The sequence below is a fragment of the Orcinus orca genome, chromosome 4 (genome assembly GCF_937001465.1).
Source record: "Orcinus orca chromosome 4, mOrcOrc1.1, whole genome shotgun sequence".
Taxonomy (NCBI): domain Eukaryota; kingdom Metazoa; phylum Chordata; class Mammalia; order Artiodactyla; family Delphinidae; genus Orcinus; species Orcinus orca.
Genome location: NC_064562.1, coordinates 143,201,669 through 143,215,080, shown reverse-complemented (window position 1 = coordinate 143,215,080; position 13,412 = coordinate 143,201,669).

The window sequence follows — 13,412 nt, the reverse complement described above, 5'->3', positions numbered from 1 at the left end:
AGTCACACCTGTGGTAGCTAATGAGGAGAGTAGTTGAGAGAATCAGCAAGGGGACTTCAGAATAGAAGTCTGATATATAAGGTGTAGTAGCTACACTCCCAGATTCTTGTGGGAAAATGAGTGCATAAATGTTCTTGGTGGATTGGGTGTAAGTCATGCATATGCCATGTGGAAGAGGCATGTTTCTCAGTGCTGAGTAATGAGGAGTAAGACACAAACAAAAGTTACTGTGACATTCATTTCAAGAGTTCAGCAGATGAGAATTTCCAGCTAATGCAGGGAGGGGGACGAGAGGGTGTCCTCAAATCTCTACAGGAGTGATTCTTGAATGAAGGAGTAAGCTTAAACTCCTGCTTAATACAGATGTTGAGATGCCAGCTCTGGACATTACCAAGCAAGAAAGAACATTGTTACACATCATTTTTTTCTTCTTGCTCCAACTGTGAAAAGAACTCTGAATCTACAAGCTGGGGGAGAAGCTGAAACACTGAGTGTAAAATGAAAGCGGAATCAGTTTATAGCAGATCTATGCCCGGGATGGGAGGGAAGTCTCAATTTTAAACCAAGTTCTAAATTTTGAATCATGCATATGACTAGGCTTTGTAGTCACTAAGTTGACATTTCAGTGCCTAAGAGTGACCAGAAATACCATCGAAACAGCCAAGTTTTCATTGCCAAGGCTGGCTAATCCACTGAGTAGCTTTAAAGGCAGAATGGTCTACTGAGTAGGCAGTTCCACTGAGATTAGAGCTCATAAGTCATTGCTTGTTAAGAATTCCAGTTACACAAGTTGTATGACCTTGGGCAGGTAACAATTGTTTTGATCCTGTTTTATATCCATAAATGGTGACAAATGTGGTGACAAGCCCCAAGATCTGGTGACAGGAAGAAAAAAGCCTGACAACATTAACAGAGACAAATTAATACCTATAAAATCCTTTAAAAATATTATATTTTATAATAGAATAATCTGAATGGATTATAAACAGAAATTTCAAGCAAATAAAAAATATTTTACTACATTTGTGCTTTAAATAATTCATAAAAACCATTGTTACTAAATATAACTTAATACAAGTCATGAATCTTATAGTTCAAGCAATTCTACTCAAACTATAGTCCTACATAGGAAAAATCATTTTTGAAATAAAATGCAAAAATATATAAACATTTGAGTACTGTGAGAAAAATTTAGTGAAAGTGTTAGTACAGTTTATATCTTATTCACCAACACCCAAATAATTTGAAAATAATATTAACAGCAAACAACATACCACAATATATAGCTCTGTAAAGAATTATGTCCTATGAACCTGGCAAAAAATAGTGGTATTGCTGCATGCACATGACTCAGGAAGTCTGTCAGCAAGGTAATTTGGTTTTAGTACTCAGAAGTAAAGATAAAGTTTCCATAGAAATGTCCCACTGTTGTCACGCTGTCGCCTATAATCAGGGATATAATAGAAGCTATTATATCCCGTTAAGAAGGGAAACATGATTGTTTGATTGTGATAGATACAAGCGACTTTTTTTCTCTTTCTCTGTTTTTCTTTAAAGTGAGCTAGGCATATGGAGATAGAGTTCCCCATTTTTTATTGGTCTTGACTACTGATAATTCATCAATAGAACAAAAAGCTGAGTTCTCTCTGCTTTCCATAGGAGACAGTCAACTGTATATCCTACTGAATAGGACAACTGTAAAATTTAGAGTTCTAAATATGAAACTATAGAGGGACAGCTAACTTTATTATTGGAAATTATTAATGGAAAAGAGGCACTTGACAGCTTAGTGGAAGAATGTATCAAATTTCAAAAATATCATTGAAGGAATTGCTAAAAAATTGTGCTATGTATGAGTACAAGGCAAAAAATATAAATATAGGGCTTCCCTGGTGGCGCAGTGGTTGAGAGTCCGCCTGCCGATGCAGGGGACACGGGTTTGTGCCCCGGTCCGGGAAGATCCCACATGCCGCGGAGCGGCTGGGCCCGTGAGCAATGGCTGCTGGGCCTGCGCATCTGGACCCTGTGCTCCGCAACAGGAGAAGCCACAGCAGTAAGAGGCCCGCGTACCACACATACACACACACACACACACACTATATATATATATATATATATATATATATATATACACATATATATATATGCTTACAAATATAAGGAAATCCCATTAGATCATTAGATTTCAACATGTAAGATAGTTTCTAGTATGTATATGTAAATATGGTATGCATTGTATCCAGCAATGTAAAAATGTTTATTTATTGAAGTGTAGTAATATATACATTTAAAATACAGTATTGTGAAAAATCTCTGTACCTTCCTCTCAAATTTTGCTATGAACCTGAAACTGCTCTAAAAAAATAAGGCCTAAAAAAATTGTGGAGAAATCTACATATTCTGGAACTGCAGGTTCTTTCTATTATCATTTAGGATTCCTTTGATAACAATGGTAAAAAAAATCTCAATTGATAATAGTTTAAAGAAAAATATGAATATATCTTCTACTGGGGCCATTTCATAAAAAGGTGGCAACGACATGGACATAAGGGCCTGGTTATTTTATTTCTTTGGGCTTCTCCACTTCACCTCCACTCCATGGACAGACAGGGCATATTTGGACAGGGGTCCTCCTCATGGATGAATAAGACAGCTGCAGGTCCTGAAAATTTCTTCGTTAAGGCCTGGAATGCACTGTTTAGAGAACAATGGGTCATGTGTCCATCCTGGACTTAGTCCATCACAACAGTGGAAATCTGGAGTGCTGACTGGCCAGCTTTAGGGACATATGTTCTACACTAGAGTTGAGATCTAACCCAAAGTACATGGCCTGAGTGTGAGGAAGATGTGTTTCTCTAAGAGAAAGTCATGAAGCAGTCAACAAATAAAAGTCAATAAGTAAAGATGGCAAGGAAAAAACTGTAAGGCAACAAGTTACTGCTCCAACATTTTAAAAGTGACCATATCATTGTTATGAGTTGGTCCAAATATTTTATGTATATTCATATAAGTTCTATCCTAGAGAAAAATAAATGAGGTGGGTCTAGGTCATTGTATTCTCATTTTCACAGAACGGGAAACTAAGGTAGGAGCATTTGTGTGGCTTTTACAAAATTAGATAGCTGGTTGGCAGCAGAGGCAGGATTTTAGTCAAGTCAGTCTGAACTCTATGGAATAAGCAGTTTATATTACTCTGTACTCCCGACAGTAGGCATTGGATAAATTTTGAATGAAGTAATGAATAAATGAATAAGTAACTGCCTGAACTAAAAGGTACAGTGTTCCTGAGGCGAACAGGAAGGCTACTGACATGACCTGGCCTAGCCCCTTGTTTGGTCATGAACTATATACTCCTGAAGAGGACTGAATGATCATAACCTCCATCTCATCCTGTGTGATCACCCTTGGGAAGGTATGAATAACTAAAATTCTGTAGGATTGCATAAACCATCATGACTGACCAAAAACAAAATTGAAGGTCAGAATGTTAAGAGCTCTACATTAGAAAAGCTTAGAGAGAGAATTTTGCCAGACACCAATAATGAGAATAGGATTATAATATATATTGTTTCTTGTCAGCAACATAAAGTAGATACACACTTATCCTGCCAACACTTATTTCATATTAATTAAGAATGTCAAGGTAATTACTCAAATAGAAGTTTTATTTACCAGATTACATTCACTTTCTTAATTTTACATTGTCAACAGCTTTGACCCAACAGTCTTTTTACTACGATAATAACATTTAAAATGTATTGTTATATTGAATATTTATAGATGTACTCCCCAGCTTTATTTTGTTGCCATGTGCATGTTTTAACATTTGAAAACTGTAAACTGTGAGAATGCCTTGTACAATCTTCATTCTATTAGTATCCTAAGAAAGTTAATTTTCCATTGCATATTTTAAAACTACCGATTTTACTGATTCCAATGTTTTGTACGTTTTTATCAAGTTCCATTAATGTTTTCTATACATCCAGACACATCTTACTTGCTTATCATGTAATTATTGGAGGGTGTTTATTTTTTCTCTATTTATATTTCTAGACTTGCTTAATAGCAAGGGACATATAAGCACATTGATTAGTTAGTATAATGTTCCTCATCTGAACCATGGTGTTACCAATGCTGTTCTCACTGAGTTAATTCTGCATGAGGTGTTCTGTATGGTGGCAGCTGGCAAACTCTCCTGGTGCTCTAAAGTTGCCTAGTGTCCATGGCTTTTCCTTTCTTTCTATCATTAGCATGAGTACGCATGAAACTTGGTGGCCCTTCATTTCTTATCTCTAATCCTCTTGTCTTGGTGTTTATTTTTCCTAGAACGGGAAATTTGATTGGATCATTTAGTGTTTAGACGTTTCCTATATGTTAACTCTGTGTTTATTTTCACCTCCCCAATTGCAATGTGACCAACCTGACAAGAAGGACCTTGTCTTTCAATAATCCCCTAAATCTATCCATGTACAGGACACCAAGCAGGGTCTCAAAATCTTTAACAAATGATTATAGGGACAGATATTATAGGCTTCATAAACATTAAAGCATTATTTGAATATATCTTAACTTCTTTATGGGCACAATTGTACTTAGAACGGTGCTTTTGATTTGCCGAGAATCTATCTGGTAGTTTCGACGCTGCCTAGAGATTACAGTCTCTGAAAGCTTAGGAACCAAAAGCTTGGTTCTTAACATCAAAAGAATTTTTAGACCTCTAACACAAATGCTTAAAAAACAGCCTGCAAAAACAATATAATTTCAAATCTAGTTTCTGATAAGGCCCATTTTCCAACAAGCCCTCCTCCTTTGCTGGAATATATGACTCTTGGCTTATACAAACCACCCAAAGAGAGAGATATAGTGCACACATTTTAACCTCTCATTTTCTTTCCCAGAATCTTACCTGAAGCTCAAAAGCATCATCAGAAATATTTGGCATCAAAACTACTCAAGTGACTGATAACAAACTCCCTTAATGTCAAGAGTCATTCCATTTTTCTATCAGGAAGAATAAGGCCATACCTAAACATATTAAAATATTATTCACTTTGACAATAGAACTAGTTCCAAGACATGAACTATTGCTATATTAAGAAAGGAGAAGCAATCAGTATTTTTCATCGCCTAAGAATCTCTATACTGCAAAAAATATCCATCACTTCTAATGAAATTGGTAAGTACCTAGGAGGCAAATGTCTTTTCTTATTTCTAGTGTGAAATCTGGGTTGCAATGAGCAGTTGTAGTTAACTCACATTCTCATTAACCAGAAAAATTCAGCCAACAGTGAAAACACTTATCAAAGCTTTTTGAAAATGACATGAAATTTTCATTAAGATTGCAAGGACTATTATTGTTCTATTTTAACTAGATCTGTAAATTGTTCTTAGTATTAAAAACTGAGAATAGAGATAAATTTACTTGTATTTAAATTATACTGATTAATCAACAAAATGTTCCTTAGATCCATTTATCTAAAAGATAGTTATATAGTTGAGCTTATATGTGTTTTTTTTGGTTGGTTGGTTTCTTTTGGCCGCATTGGGTCTTAGTTGTGGCATGTGGGATCTTCGTTGAGGCATGCAGGATCTCTCGCTGCAGCACACAGGCTTCTCTCTAGTTGTGGCGTGCGGGTTTTCTCTTCTCTAGTTGTGGTGCGTGGGCTCCAGGGCAAGTGGGCTCTGTAGTTTAGGCACCCAAGCTCAGTAGTTGTGGCGTGCAGGTTTAGTTGCCCTGCAACATGTGGGATCTTAGTTCCCTGAGCAGAGATTGAACCCGCGTCCCCTGCATCGTAAGGCGGATTCTTTACCACTGGACCACCAGGGAAGTCCCTATATGTGAGTTTTTTAAACACAAATAGTATCTTTAATTTCTGCTTTTAAAATAATTATGTAGTACAATTTATGCTTTCTTTACTGTGTAATTGGATTATCATTAGCTGGAGTGTCAACAGAAGATCAATTTTCTGGTGCATTAATCTTATATATTTTCTTTACTGACAAAAAAATAAAGCCACATGAACATTTTAAACAGATTAAAATTGGATTTAAAGTTTTCATTAAAGTTTGTATGTATTTCTATAGTAGACAAATGTTAAAGACCAATATTGTATGGATTCATATATATGCTTGCAACTCCATTATTTTAATTTAAGATATTTATTTAAAATCAATTATAACTATTCCTTAATGGTAATTTTGGCATAATTGGAAATTGCATGCATATTTTCAGGCTGATAATGCTCCTAAGGAGTAATTTACCAAAAAGTAAAATGTCTTCAAGTATTGTTTTAAATAATAAAGTTAGTAGAGAGTAAATATTTATCAATCATTAAGACAAGTGCATTTGAAATAGGTCAAAATATAATATTTTATAATTTTTCAGAGAAAATAAGTTGACTCTAAATTATGCTTTGCATGGCTAAATTTCAGTGTTTTAATTTTCCTTTATAACATTTATTTCAATTTTAAATAATACATTTACTGATCAATAACTTGATTAATTTCAGTCTTCTCATTAGGAAGAAAGCTACATGAGAGATAAGAACACGTCTGTTTTGTTCTCTATTTACCCTCAAAATTACACTCTGCCTGTCACGTGGAATTAGTTTAATATATTTGATGAATAAATTAAAAATAAATGGGTAATATAATCTGAAAAACTACCTGACCCTCATTAAATGACTTGTGTACGACCAGAAACTGGTCCAATAGAAACAAATGTAAAACATATCAAAAGACAATATGAGTTTAATGAAAATATTACGGACAATTTTATGCTCAATATTATGTTTAAAGATAGGTGGATGGTATATAATTTGAAGATAGATAAATAGATATAAAGATAGATCAATCAATCTTGACACTTCTGGCCCAAATTTTCCTAATTTCACTTAATTTCCTAATTCCATTCTAATTTTTCTAATTTCAAATATGGTTTGAAATCTTGATTTTCTGTTTTTATCATCCTTTCTGTAATACTAACTAGTAGTAATCTACAACAGTACTTTTTTTTTGTACCTGAATGAGATTTTGCTTTATAATTGTCTCTTATATAAAACATAATTGTCTCTTATAAAACTTCAAAATACATTTTATAACACAGAACAAGAAAAGATTTTAAGGCAACTCTTTTATTTCATCATATTTGATAAAGCTTAAAATGTAGTACTTGGGAAAGATTTACAGTCTAGATGGATGCCAAAACTAAATAATTAATAAAATTATCATGTAATCATATTTGTCATAGATGGTCTTTGAACTATAACTGGTCTTTAATAGTGAAAAAAGTTATCTTGTCTTCTCATAAGATCCAACATTTACATATTTATGTAACTTATAAATAAGTATTTTTGGAAGGATATATGGATATAATTTACTTTGTCACATGTTTTTACAGTCACATTGGGGGTTAGGAGTTCAACCTATGAATTTTGGAGGGATACAATTTAATCTAGAACAATATTCAGTTAGCTTTATTTTCCCAAGGGATGGCTTGTAAGGATTTCAAATGTGGTTTTTGTTATGGATGTTCTGTTGTATCGTTGTTGTTACTGTTTGAGTATATACATTTCAGCCACCTAGGTGTAGCTATTGACCTATAACAATATTATGAACAATGTTTTTCATAGTGCAGCTGGCACAGTTTAAATGAGTTTGCATATTTTTTTCAAATGACAAAATATAAGTTAATGCTCTGCTGATTTCATGACTAATTACTTTTTAGTGTGAAAATATAAACACAGTCTAACTTGGCATGTAACTAAACCATTGCTATGGTAATGATATTATGAAATATGATCACCAATGTTTTTTTAAATCATTACTCCATTTATTAAATTCTATAGTACAATGTATTTCTAAGTCTATTCATATATTAATAGATCACTGTAGTTTTTCCTCTGCTGTGAGGCAAATGGCAGTCAAAGAGGAATCACAGAGTTTTAACAATATTTCTAGTGTGACATGGAATTAAAATGATCAATACAATTCTTAACACTATATTTTCACATTAAATGAAATACTAAAGTTTCAATTCTTGGATTATCTCCTGACAGTAATGGTGCCAGATTGCATTCTGATAATTTTCCACCATGGTGAATAAATATTGTCAGTCAAAATGCTTCAAATGCTTCAGAAATTCAAACAGTTTTATGACAGGGTGTGTTTACAGGATGTCACAGTTTCTATATCATATAACTCGGTTCTGTTGACAGTATGCTGCTTATCATTCAAGTCAATATGTAAAGGGTTCCTGGAAGTTGGGCTTATGAATTTTTTTCCTGCTATGTTTTTTGTTATGGCGGAAAAGCATTTATAATTTATTATATGCTTTATTAATATTATAACCATTCCTTATAGCTTATGTAGAATTATATATTTTGTACTATATGAAATCATTTGACAATGACAGTATTAAAACATGATTGTCAGATGTCATTATAAAAGTCTTAGAATTGAAATGGACTCTAAATATCATTTATTGAAGTATGTTATCTCATGAACAATTAAACTTCGTAACACTTGTAGTATGATGTCATGGAAAGAACAATGAACTAGAAATAAGGAGACCTGAATTCTATTCCTTCTCTACAAATGATTAAGAGTAAGACTTTGGGCAAAATGGTTTAACCTCTTTGAACCTCATTTATCATTAGTGTTACCTAGTTTTCCAGCTCTCGGTATCAGTAAACTTCATAGTGATGATTTTCTATATTCATACCAGTCACTGATACAGTATGGAAACAGTCAGGGCCCTGGCTTGAGATCAGTGTGTCTTCCCCTCACTGCCCCATTCCCTTTTACCAAGGATCTTCTTTCCTTCTTCCCACAAAGGAGTTCTGGTTATGAACACAACTTGGATTCTACCTGGAAAGGCCTCTTGGGGTTCTAAGAGTTATTTGTTTCTGCCAGGTATTCAGTGTCATATGTTATAAAGATATACTTCAGGTTAAAAGTATAGAGTATGTATGTCTTTATGTATCCACACAAGTGCATGTGATTTCAATATCCTGTTATCAATTGATCATTAAGTGGAAAGTGATGTTGACTGTACTATATCAGCTAGGACAATTTTTTCAAGAAGAGAAATGAATAACTCTTTTCCTTCAATGTTTCAACTACTGGAAACTCTGAAGAAGGGAGCATTTCCAAGAGCGACTATTTGGACAGTAAAACTTTCACACCCTAATTAGGACAATCACGTTGTTTATTAGAATACCTCAAGCAGTTGAGGATGATGTCAGGAGGTTCACACATTTTGCTATTTTTGAAAGAAGAGGCTATTTCAGAAGCAGGAGACTAAATGATGTCCATATATCTCTAGGGGTAATTTGATGTGTTTTAAAGTCTGTGATACCTAAATATCACTTGGCTTGTTCAATCCTCCAGGATTAATTACTGTGAAAGTGAATGCTGTAGACATCAAAGATCTTCCTGGAGAAGTCATTTCTCTCCTCAAAACATCTGTAAATAAATATACTTTGCAATATTGACCCAAGTATCTTTTGGAATATTTGGCAGTGATTCTCCATGTATCTTAGAATACATGGTCATTTGAAAATATTTTTTAGAAATTATTAGGTTTATCACTTAAGAATGATGAAGCTTGAGCATATCTTTTTCCTAAAGAAATAATCAATGTATTCTTAAAGAATGCTTTCATTGACACTTTATATGCTAAAATATGGTCAAAATAAAGCAAAATAAACCAAAAGTTTCAAGATTGAGAAAGATCTAAATGTGATATTAGTGTTCTGAAGGTACTGCAAAAACTTCAGATACAATAAATCAAATACTGGGCCCCCCAATTTTTAAGCCATTCAGTTGTGCCTGCGCGTGTGCGTGTGTGTGCATGAGCCCTGCACAATATGAGGGTAGTCAGTTTTTTTTTAATAACAAAACTTGTAGCTCTCAACTAATGAAAAATGGATACTCAAATTTAAGAAATCAATGTTTATTGGCAGAAGAAACAGAAGAGACAAAGACTGCTCTTAAAAAGACAAAATTGTGCATAAAATGTCAAGGTGAGTAGAAAAATGCAAAACTTCCCCCATTTCCTGCTGAAAAGAGGCACCTAAACATAAGTTAGGGTTAAGGGAGGGACAGACTACGTTACACACAGAGATGACATGAAACCTAGAAGAAAAGACTTTACAGAAAGTGCAAGTAGCAAATGAACACTATGAGCTTTATATGGCAAATGTTGAAGAAAGATGAAAATTCTAGAAAATGCCCAAAATAAAATTTATCACAACTATGGGATATTATTTTTAGTGTAGTCTTTCTTTAAAAGCAGTTATAATTAATCTCTTCCTGATACAGCATGTGAAAGACCTATGTCTTCTATTAGTCAATCTCTCTGTGACTGAATCTAATTTTCCGCAGAATTTATTAGGACTTAAACTCTGAGATGGTGAAGTTTATGAGCTTTTAAGTCAGCTCTGAGCCAGAGATTACTATGTATTTACTATAATTGGTTTCCTTCTCTACTTGGACATACAGATAATGTGCATTTCCCAATTATTCTTGCAGTTTGGTGAAGTCATATTACCAAATTCTGCAACAAAATTTCAGCAGAAGTGACATATACCCCTTCCAGGCTTAGCTGATAGAAACCTACCCCAGACTCATGTACTACTCTATTTTTCTCCATGTTTGCTTAAATGTAGGAGAGGATCATGTCATAGAAGATGGCAGAGCTCATAAGGGAAGGAGCATGGGTTCCTGAATGACTTTCTTGAAAATAATATTTTCTACTAACCATCATTAGACTAGCAATGATGTAATTGTGTAGAATTCTGGATAACCCAATATCAAGATAATGATGGTTTATCAATCAAAGCAGTGACAGGTCTATGATGCAGAGTCCAGGAGGAAGCAGTGAGTTGAAGCCTTTGAAATCTCCATTGTCAAGTACAGGAAATTATAACTATATTAAATATAGTTATAATTAAATATAATTATAATTTCCCAAAACATTTTCAACTGGGACTTTATCCACTTCAGATGACCTAGATGGAAACATGAGTATTGTAGTCTGGCTTAAACATTGTGGTATCTGAAAACCACATCCCTCTGGAGCACTTAGAATAACTTTGTCCGATTAATCCACAAACCCATCAGATTTGTTAGGTGAAAAACGTTTGGACTTTAACCCACTGTGGAGAATTTTACAAACTAGGTGCAGAACGTGAGGACATTTCTCTCTCTTTCCCTCTCTCTCCCTCCCTCTCTCCCTCTCTCCCTCTCTCTCTCTCTCTCTTTCTCTCTCTCTCCCTTGCACATGCACACGGACACACACACACACACACCCCACAAAATTGGAAATTTTGCTGTTCCAACAGCTATACAACAAAAGAACAGAGTTGCCTAAACTGTTAAAATTTATACGGATATAAGCTTTAAACCATCAAAAAGTGTACTTCAGAAAGAAAATAAAGATATGAATGCACTTGATTTCTATCACGTCAATGGAAACAAAGTATTAATAGTCCAGGCTCTTGAAAATGGATAAGATTTAGTAAAAATGTCAGAATTTAGTGCATATGGTATTAGTGATGTTTTAGATTGCACATTTGTCATATTTTAATAACTTGTTTTTCCTCGAAGTTAGGAGTCAAAATTCAAATGAATAATTATACAGGAAACAAGATAGGCTTAAAGCTAAGAAACAGCTATATATATATACAATGAATTCAACAGTTCTTATTAAAATTGAAGAAGTTCTTTAAAAACTCACAATGACAAACTCTAACAGTCTTCAAAACCTTACAGTACATTTTTCTCAAGTTTAAAAACAAGCAAAAAAAGGAACTTGACACTGGTTAAAAATATTAAAATAATATTGGGCCACATGTGATGTAACCATGAAAGACCACTACTCAGTTATAACTTTATCACTCAACTGTCCAAATCAATTTAGATTGTTGAAGCTTCTTGTAATTTATTCTGATAAAATCCTTGATGTGTTTTTCAGTCAATTGTGATCCTACTGCCAGATACTGAATGCTCGTTTCCTATACTTTAATCATCATCGGAAGAGAGACGCCACACAGCACAGGTAATCATTGTTATTTTTTTCTTCAGAGACAAGTAGCCTAATAACTCTTATTGTGAACAAGATTTTCTACAGCCCTAGATTATTTGTGGGGTTAACTCACAAAAATCAAAATACAGGAAGACAAAATACAGGAAGATGTTTCTCCAGTTGACACTGTGGCTCTATTTTTGGACTGAAAGAATTAAATTTATCCCATCAAAAAGAAAATAGATGTAAAACCAATAAATAAGTAAAATTAAAATATATAAAATACAATGATCAAACAACCAAAGTTTAATTGATATCTGACAATAGGTTACTTTACCTAAGGCATTTTCTTGTGAGAAATGGCAGCAAAATTACAAATGTAATTTCAGATATTTGTGATAAGTATACTAGTATTTGAGGAGTTGTTAGAAATCAGTCCCTTCTACTGTTGTGTTTTTGATAGGATGAACAGACTATACAGAAAATTTTAATTAAAACAAATATATTTGAGATAACTTCAAAGTCTGCCATAACTTTGACCAGTATACTCCAGAAAAATAGATAGGATGAATTTATTCCAGTAGAAGAGATCCAAGAACGCTAATTGCCTCAAGCTTGGTCATCTAGAAGCTATGTAAACAGGATGAACAAAAATGTCCTAAAAACGTCCAAAAATGTCCTAAGACCTTCAATCATGCTAGGAAGTCTAGAATTATTTTTTATGATTATTTTCATTCTCATCTTTTTTACTTTTCATGTAGAATGGAGAGACATTCTCTAATCTCCTAAATAAAAAAGCTGTTCATCCCAATTTTCTCTATCTCAACATTCTATCTCATGTATAGATTTTCTTTGCTTGCTTTCTTAGCCTTTTTTTGTTTTCTTTTGGTTGCATTGTGGGGCATAGGGGACCTTAGTTCCCTGACCAGGGATCGAACCCATGCCCCTTGCTTTGGGAGCCCAGAGTCTTAACCACTGGACCACCAGGGAAGTCCCTGCTTTCTTAGTCTTAATATACTTACTGCATGTGAATGCATGTGATGTGGTATACTAAAGGGTGGAGGCCATTTCTATCCCGTTCATTGTAGAAGTCCATACAGCCTAGTAAAGTATCTGACACATAATAAGCAATCAGTAATATTTGATGAATGAATGAGTACAACAAAGATAAGCTAAATGAACACAGTGTAACAAATGTTAAAAAGAAGTTCTAACATTGTAAATAAATGGAGAAAATACTCAAATCAGTAGAAAGGACCTCTCTTTGTAAATAACTACAAAAACAAAATCACTAGTTACTACTATGCATTTTTGGTCACCCAAAATGCATTACATATTAGATAGTCACTCACCAATTTTCCCTTAAGACCCATTATTATAGGAT